General features: G+C 40.1%; 1 long non-coding RNA gene across 1 annotated transcript; it reads right to left on the reverse strand.

The window, feature by feature from the left end:
• Window positions 1-299: 299 nt before the first annotated feature.
• LOC144327534 (uncharacterized) lies at window positions 300-6,903 on the reverse strand. Its single transcript, XR_013392644.1, has 3 exons — window positions 2,178-6,903; window positions 1,414-1,534; window positions 300-408 (listed from the first exon to the last, which is right to left on the reverse strand). It is a non-coding gene; the product is annotated as an uncharacterized LOC144327534 (long non-coding RNA).
• Window positions 6,904-9,325: the final 2,422 nt, after the last annotated feature.

The following is a 9,325-nucleotide window of genomic DNA, read 5'->3' on the forward strand; positions in this document are numbered from 1 at the left end:
ATCTATGGGAAAGCATATATTAATTCCTATTTATGAGAAAGTTTGGTCCATTACATTGTTGCGATAACAGGCTACACCAAATATTTTCATGTTTTGCAATCCCGTTCATTCTAGCTCTTGTTTCTGTTTGCCACTTCTGTACTTTTTCTGTTGTGAACTGCTCTGGGATCTTCAGATGAAGGGCAGTACAGGGTACAAATTTTAACACAACAACAATACTATTAGTTAGGACTTCTTTCTTCTTTCTCCTACCTCCATTACTCACAGAGTGGTCACAGCTGATCAGAGACTATGCAGTGAAAATGGTGACGCCATGGTGCTACAAGCCAGTCAGCTTTGTCATCGAGGGCAAGCAAAGTCAACTTAGAGTGAAGGTAATTTTTTTTCTTCATTACTTACATGAATGATCTAAGTCAATCAGGAATCGAGAGAGATTATAGCAGTACATTCCTAACCAGATTTGGCAACCTGCTGGTACTGTTAAGGAAATTAGAGTGCAGGCACCACTTTCTGAATGGATTGAGTTTTATCGAAATTGTAAATAATTGTTCAAGTCTGTGTGAATTCTTGACCTTGGCAAAAAGGTTAATGAAAAAAGAGCAGATACCAATTCATGCCTAGTTGATCATCACCTTCATTTTGAAAAGCCTTTTCAAACATCAAAACTCTAAAGTCTACTGCGTACCTGCTAATAGTGTTTTAAATCAACAATGACCATCATCTCATTATCTGAGAAGAGGCTTTTAACTCTTCCCAAACCTGATTGTAAGTACACATAATTGAGGCTTTTTTTCCTTATTGCAAGATAACTCTCTAAGCAGATATGGAAACCCTGAAGAAACAGAGATCAGAAAGGCATTTTAAAAATCAACATCCCATTATCTGGCTGGAAAGAGAGGTGCTTCAGATTCACCTACAGATCAGATTATGTATGCCCATGCTATGCAGTGTTTTCAAAAGAGTAGATGGGAAAATGCATATATTTGGTGGGGGAGAAATCTGAAACTTCAATAGCTATTTTATCCCACTTTTAGGTTGATCTCTCTCCCACCCTCTCCTATCATCTCCCTCTTATTTTATATTTTTTATTGATGGTGAATGCTCAGAAACTTTGCCAGGAGCTTGTTCCTTATAAGGGACACCAGTTTGACTATATGCCCTTTGAAGTCAATTTCAGTTTTCAATGGACTTCAATGTCAAATGATTCATTCTTGGAGTCAGAGCGAACCATTCTTCTCCACTGCTTGCCAGGATGGGGGAGGCAGTGAGTTCAGGATGAACAAGCACATCAGCAGAGCCAATCTGGTCCTCCTATCGATGGACCTGTACAGCCCTGACCTAACCACTTCTCCTTCTCCTGGTGAGTGGCAGCAACACTGCTGCTGGGAGGCTATTGCTCAGCTCTGTCCTTACCTGATGTCATTAATTCCTTCACAGCTTTATAGCTAACATCAAATGTAGAATTATCTTGCCACCATTCCTTGTTGTTCTCATTCATGCCTGTCTTCATAATTTCAGAATGATAGATCTGAGGCTGATCAATGGAAACAGATGGGTCAGCACTGCGATTTCCCTATGAAGTATTCTTGTTTGAGTCCTCTATCATTAATATCTTTTATATATTTGGTGCTTTCCATGTGCATTTTTAAAACCAGGATACGGTAACAGCACCATCAGCTCCTAGTCCCAGTCTGTGGCTGAAAGCCGTGAACACCAGTATATTGAGAAAACTTTTATTAGTTTCCATGCTTGTTTCAAAACGTTAAGGGAGCCAAATCAAACTGCTCAAGGGTGACCTCTGGTCTGGCCATTTCTGTTTAGAGAGGGATTCATGGTGTTATGGTTTAGAAATAACAACTTTGCACATGATTGACCACTAAAGTATTTAAGGCGGCAGTATGGCACAAACAGAAGACAGAAATCATATGCTGTCATTTCCAAACCTTGCTAGAGCCATGCTTTTTTAATCATAAAAATGAAACAAGTGAAAGCCATGATGAAGTAAAAGGTAAGTGAGGCCTATGTGGGGAAAAGGGTTCAATCGGCTATTCCTAAAAGCATTTCAAAATGGCAGGATCAAAAAGGGTTAGCTAAGCTATTAATCTCAGTTCAAAGAGCCATCAAGTAAACTCCCCACTGTGCTCAGAACTAGATTGAATCCTTATGAACATACCAACCTGTTGGCTCTGGACCTTGTAGAGCAAGGGAAAACAATTGGGAGGCGAGGGATTTTATTGTTCTTTCGACCAAGTTCTGTGCCTGCTGGCTTTATCAGTCTGTCAATAATATTTAAAAACAATTCCAGTTTACTTAGCTAAATTGTTTTACTTCTCACTGTATAGGACCCCCCAGCCCAGAAATGTGCTTCACCAAGAAATGTGTTTGGTTGTTATTTCTCTTTGTATGTGTTCTGAATATAGTAGATATTTTAATTTGCGAGGTCAACAATAATACACTTAGTGCCTTTTTCATACGTACTCAGAATGTTCCATGTAAGTATCTCAGTAATTTTCACAACAATCTTGTGTGATAGGCCAATATTATCCATATATGAGGAGCAGAAACTTATCTAAGGCCACCCAGTGATTTTGTGGCTATGTTGTGATTTGAAGAGGGGACTTCAAGCATCTTGCTCATTCTCTTAACTGCATTGGTATTTTCTGGAAATTGAAACTAAATATAGATGGGGCAGGAAAAGAACCGAATAATACTTGGCTTCTGTGAGGACTAACTGTTGAGGAATGTGATAAGATGAGAATGGGCCATCTTTCAGTTTCGTGTTGTGAATGGTGATGAGAGATTTCTCCCAATCTCAATTTGGCGTGGCTTTGTTCTTTCCAAACTTTTCAAGACAATTCTTCAGAAATGAATGGGTTTCCATTCCCCCTGAAATTTTGAAAGGATCTGACCCACTCCAAATGCCTCCCTGCCAGTCATTCACTTACCCTGTAGCCAGATTACAAACTCTATTTTTTGAGCTCCCATCATCCCCCTCTCTTTATCAAAAAACTTGTCTTCCAACAGCCATAATAAAAAATTAAGAATGACAACGCATGAAACAAAAGAAGGCACCAGAAAGAGCGAGTGCTTTGTTTATATAATCAGCTGATCTGAGACAACATTATGGTCTAATCTTGTGCCATGAGAACCGATATAGTTTTATTAATATTTATGAACATTAACTCCTTAATATCACAAAATCTGTATCAGTTAACAAAAAATATATTTTACCAAATCACATTCCTTATTTGCTTAAATTTGCAGCATCAAACTGAAAGAGTGTGGTACATTTTGATCTGATTCATGTGCACTGTAAATTATTTCCAAAGGCTGTTGCTTTTTCAAAGAGCAACAGTCTTTGGAAATGATTTAAGTATTGTACAAATGGTTCATAGAGAGTGACAGAACAATTATTTTTATCACATGCACAAATCCATTGTGTTTTCAGAACATGTGAAGAATATGTGCTCTAACAGGATAAAAGTGGAGCATGAACACACACACACACACACACACACACACACACACACACTATTGTTCAAGGGCCAATCAATACCAACAATTCCATCAGTACTTTTGAAAATGCTCATGCAAGCAATGAGTACCAGAAATTTGATCAGACTGAATTCAAACCACTCTTAAACATTTGCCAGTAACTGAAACTGAAACCAAACAATGTGTTTTGAGGTTTATAGAAACAACAACAAAGTATTTTTTTAAAAAAATAATTATTGAGAAATTCTCAATTGCAGACAAAGCTGACATGTGATGGTTCAATGGAAACAGAAATAGCTATGCTAAACTATCCATGGACAAGCATATATTGGGCATAGTCCAGCCAATATTTTAACTCTCATTGAGTTCAGCGAGAGAGTTGAAACACATGCTTAAATGTCTCCCACAATGGAAAAGAACTTAAGTTAGCTAGATTATGGTCTTCATTTTCTAGACTGGATTTCAAGGATACGTGGCCAAAGAAAAAGCTAATGTGAGTACCCCATTTTTAACCAAATCACACATCTGATCATTTGTGGAATAAAATAGGCAGATGGTCGACAGATTCATTTCTCTTGGACTGGATCTGGACCAAGTAAGCCACACGTAGGCCTTATTGAAATCAATGTGAAAAGTTAGTCATTACTCGCTGAGCTCCCATTAATCAGAATGGGACTTAAGCTCGGCTACTTTGGTTTGGTTCCTAGCCACTTGAGGAGCAGTTGGTGGGCAGGGATGCTGCTGCACACCTGGTCTCCCGTTATTGGCATCAATGTGCTTCCCCAGGGGGGAAGAGGCAGTAGTGAGTTTGGCACAACAGAAGAGCCAATCAGGGGCTCCCAGCACTGCACCTGCATTGCACCAAACTCCTCACCACCTTGCTCCTCTCAAAATGATGTAGTTTATGAGAAGCCAGGTTGTGGTGCAGCTACTTCCTGCCGGCTGCCCTTCACTCACTGATTCACCTCCCCTCATTTCTAATTGTAGCATAAAGTGTGCCAATCGCCAGCTGCGATCCTGCATACAGTTATACTCTTTATATGTGACAAGTTTGCCCACCACCACTCCCTGGGCTTTGAGCTTTCTTCCCTTGGGGGCAGTAGCAGAGGAAGGGGTGTGCAAGGGGTGCGGGCTGACCTGGGTGTCATCACTGAGGGGGGTGACAAAATGACAAAAAACGAGTTGTTTTTTTAAAAAAAATTAAAAAATGGGCTCATGAATCTTGTTAGTTCAGTCAACAAACGTAATGAAATATGGCTGGCACTGGGCACCACACCGCAGGGCCTGCAGCGTGCCTGAGCCATGTGTCTCTCCTGGGAGTGATGTGGTGGCTTGGGCGCCTGCAGGTTCCACGCGGCCTAAAATGGCAGTGTGGGACCTCCATCTGCCCTCCGCCTCTCCCTCAGCCATCTACAGTTGAGGGGGAGGTGGTGGAGAGTCTCCATGCAGCGTCCCCTGCTCCCATGGACAGCTTGCCCTGCCCATGGCTGCAGGACGCGTGGGCCGCACCTGACACCCGAGCGGCTAGCTACGCCGCTGCTTGGGGGTTCCCCAGCTGGTTCCGCCCACCATTCCTCTGCGTCCAACCAGTCCATGACAATGCATTATTTTAAACCATTGATTCCAAGGAATTTAAAGATGGACAGCAGAAAACAATGTATTTTAGCTTACCAGAACTTAAAATGGTTCCAGAACAGCAGATTGTGTTTGTGTATTGTGAACAGATGTGAAAGAAGTGAGAGCCAAAGAAAAGCATGAAATTAAACTTAAATGCAAATGCCAGTATTTGAAAACAAAAGTACATACCCACTTCTTCTTTTTCAAAAAATGTTCCCTAATAGTCCTTGGTACTCACTTTAATTTTGTCTCCAGCTGCCAAGATAATATTGGACATGAAAACTGCTACCCATCCCTGTTAATCTAGAAATGAAACACCTATCGCTATTGTTTCCAAATTATATTAATGGCTTCCATCTGATTTGCTTTTTTAAATCTAAATATACAATGACGTTGGCAAGTAGTTATGTTCTCCTATTCCACCCAGTGAAACGAACACATTCTTAGATTAACAGAAAAATAAACCCAAGAAGCAAGTCGCTATTCCCCCTCTAATATTTTCCCTCACCAGATTGTTGCAATTTGATATTTTCCCAAAGCAGAAAGCAGTTCACAAAATAAAAAAGGGGAGACTTAATCATTTTACCTTCTCTTTGACACTTGTCACTCTGCAGCTGAAGTAACGTAAAGTAGTGGTGTTTGTCCTCAGGTTTTCCTGGACATGTTTGTCACCATAGCAGCAAAACAGACCTTTTTCTTTTTTCTTTTAACAAAAGCAGATGCAAAGTCTGCAAATCCCTGGTCTCTTCAGACCACCAGAATGCTTTGAGGTGTGTTCATATAAGTCCTACCATTTAAAAGGAATGAAAATGAAATGCCTCTCTGATTTGGACTGTTAGGCGAATTGCATCCCTGCTCCCCCTGTACCTTAGCTTATATTTCCTTTGAGTGCCGGCAGATTACAGGTGGCTTTCTTTTTAATTTTTGTTTTATGTTTCTAGGGCAGACAATGGAGTCTTGTTATAGTTAAGTAGCTGCCAGTGAGAAAAAGGGTTTGGCTTTATGTGGCGCATTGCTGTGCTGTAATGAGACCCAAAGACAATATTGGCAAGCATCAGTAGCACGCTTCATTTTTAACTGTCTACACACCCAGCTGGAAGTTAAATAGGAAAGTCAAAAGATTAGATATCATAGCAGGATGTGTTAGGACAGTGACTTCCAAATTTGCTACCATCACTTTCCACAGATATTTGACTCCTGAAGTTTCCTGTGAGTTGCAAAGACTGGTGGACCATGTTGCAGCGTCCTATATTAATTTCTTATTCTGGGCATGCCTCCAAAGTTGTTCTGGTTTCTCCCCACATTTCTTGTTAATTCCATTTCCCCAGTTGTCACATTCAAGGATCATTGGAAGGGGGAATAAAGGTTACTGGCCCCAGTCATAAAAGAGGATTGTGGTTCAACGGAAGAGCATGGGCTTTACATGCAGGAAAATCCAGATTTAATCTCTGGCATCTCTAGTTATAACTTCTACTCAGAGTAGTTCCATTTAAATCAGTGGACCTAACTTAGTCATGTTTATTAATGTCAATTTCTATGGGTCTATTCTGAGTAAAACTTACTTGGGATACCATCCACTGGGAGCTTGTGCCAGTCAGTTGGTAATATCAAGCTAGATAGTCATCAGTCACCTCATCCTCCCTGGGTGTGTCTAATCCTCTTTGCTACATATTCTGAGAGAGAATTCCACAGCTATATGTTGTGCAAAGTACTTTATTTTCTCTGTCCTCATCTGTATTCATTGAATGCTCAACAGCTCTAACCACGTGCTGAATGTTGTTTAAGTTGTCCCTTCATCTAGGCTCAGAAATGCGTCTCCAAGCAAAGTTGAAGGGCAGAGCCACACCATACATTCGAAGCATGCAACACCCCCCCATCCACCCCCCCATCCACCCCCCCCAAACATCCTGTAGATTGGGATGTGTTGTTCTGGGTAAGGGGAACCTACAATGCACAGAATCTTTTGGGGGAAGTCATGCGCTTTCAATGTGTGGGGAATTTGCTTTAAATGTACAATGTGCATCTGGTCTAAGAGACTGTCTCATTCCTGCACCCTCCTGTTTTCAGGGCGAAGCACATTGATCCAGAACGCAGGAAATTTGGTGAAAGAAATTGCCATTGATTCTATGGAGCTTTAGGATGATTGGTTTCTGAGCAGAACACAAAGTATCCGAAGCGTCTTTTGAGGATCTTCCTTTCTGACTTTTGTACTGTGTATAATTATTAAATTATATTGGTATTACTTTTGTCCCAAATGCATTGCTACACTGTTGCATCTGGGAATGAGAGTAAATGGGGGACGGATACCTATTTGTTGATTACCATGATAACTGTCTATAGAGAGAGAAACAACAGCACATTTGTTTGAGAGCTGTATAGCAACTTCCATACCTAAATGTAAATTCCATGCACTTTAGATGAGGGTTACAAAGGAATCAAATCCTTAATGGCAGGGTTAACTGCATGCTAATAAAAGTCACCTAGGGGATATATTACTTAAGCTTTTTTTTTCTGCAGGAAAAGTACAAGTGAGTGAAGATACCACATTCAGGAAATAAGATTGTCCTCTGCATAGCAAGGGCAACTATGTTTGAAGGGTATCACTAACATCAAAAGCCCTCTCTGGGGTGAAAATGAAGCCCTCCCAATAGGTCTGACCTCGATATCCATTCCAAACAAATATAGCATTCCTTTCCAGTAGTAGTGATGGGCTTGTCAAAAGAATTCTCTGTTAGATAGATAAACAACTGGTGGCTTCTGCAGCTCCGCAGATGCATTCCGACTCCCTGCTAGTTAATGGGCCTCCACCACAAGATGATGCATGAGAAACCAGACCATGAGAACAGCTTGGGTCAACATCGTACCATTGACACTTTCAGTTTAGAATGTGGAACATGTGCTGCTCTATAAAAGTTGTGCGCAGAATTCTACATGGCAACACTGCAAATGCCACCACAGGCTATGCAATGCCATCAAACTTTCCAACCTTTGAATGCTGTGGTTTCAGAAATTTACTGCATATCCCATTATTTGTCTCATATATATATATATTCCTTATTTCTTAGTCAACCTTCATCAGAAGATTCCAGGATGGGATACAACCCTGTAAAGAAAACTAATCACACAATTTAAGAATAAAGTATATAAACCAATAAGCCACAAGATTAAAAAGCAGAGTGAAAACATGAAATGTTCTCAGAGGAACTGAGAAGGCAATCCTAACTAAAACGTTATCTAAAATGCTGGGGCGAATAGGAAGGTCTCTGAAAATATTGTAATTAATATTGAAGCCAATCATATCTCTTTGGGGAGGGCATTCCAAAGCAGAGGTGCCACCACAGAAATCTTAGGATTTAAGCATCTATTTAAAATGCTTTCCGTAACAGAGATGCTATCTTATGTCTGTTTGTTAACTAATTAGAAAAGTGATTCCATCTTTATTCCATCCAGTTGTGCTTTCGGGCATAACATTACTCTCAGCCTGTAAATTCTATACATTTTTTGGTTTCTTCAGACATGATATAAGAATTTAATCGCCTTATCTAAGCATGTTGGCAATGAGGTTAGTGACTTCAGTTCCCCCAGTGCATAAATAAAGAAAAGTCAGATTATGTTGAAAAGCTTTTCCAAGTTTAGGGCATGAGATAAACTTCGCAATGGAGAGAGAGAGAGATCTCAACTGGGATTTCTAAAACGGCATTAACCCTTACTAATAAAACACAGATAATTAGCCAAAATAATGATAAAACCCCAGCAGATTTATTTTCTCACATGCTTTCCTTTTTATTGTGAGCCTTGTGGCATTACTTGGCAACCTTCAAGAAGAGTAATGGCCACACTGTTAACACATGCCCAGTCATGCTATGCAAACCCAGAGTACATTAATCTACTGACCCATGTTCTTAGAAGTTTCTACTTCACTTAATTTATGAAAGTCTAGACCCAGAATCCTGCTATTCTGCCTTTGACTGAATACTGTACATATCACTGATCTCCATGTATGGTTTATTACATCTAAGGTATAGTAAAATCATCGATCATCTACAACCTGCTGGTCACTAGGCAGGTATTTTTGTTTTAGATTTATGAGAAAGTGTATAAAGAAAATGTCCTAAAAGAATAAAGATATCTATTAAAATCTTACAGCCGGCACCATCTGGTAAAGCCATCACTAGTGTTTTACGGCTTGCATTTGCTTGAAGTTAAAGTTTAT

This window comes from Podarcis muralis, chromosome 4 (genome assembly GCF_964188315.1).
Source record: "Podarcis muralis chromosome 4, rPodMur119.hap1.1, whole genome shotgun sequence".
NCBI lineage: Eukaryota > Metazoa > Chordata > Lepidosauria > Squamata > Lacertidae > Podarcis > Podarcis muralis.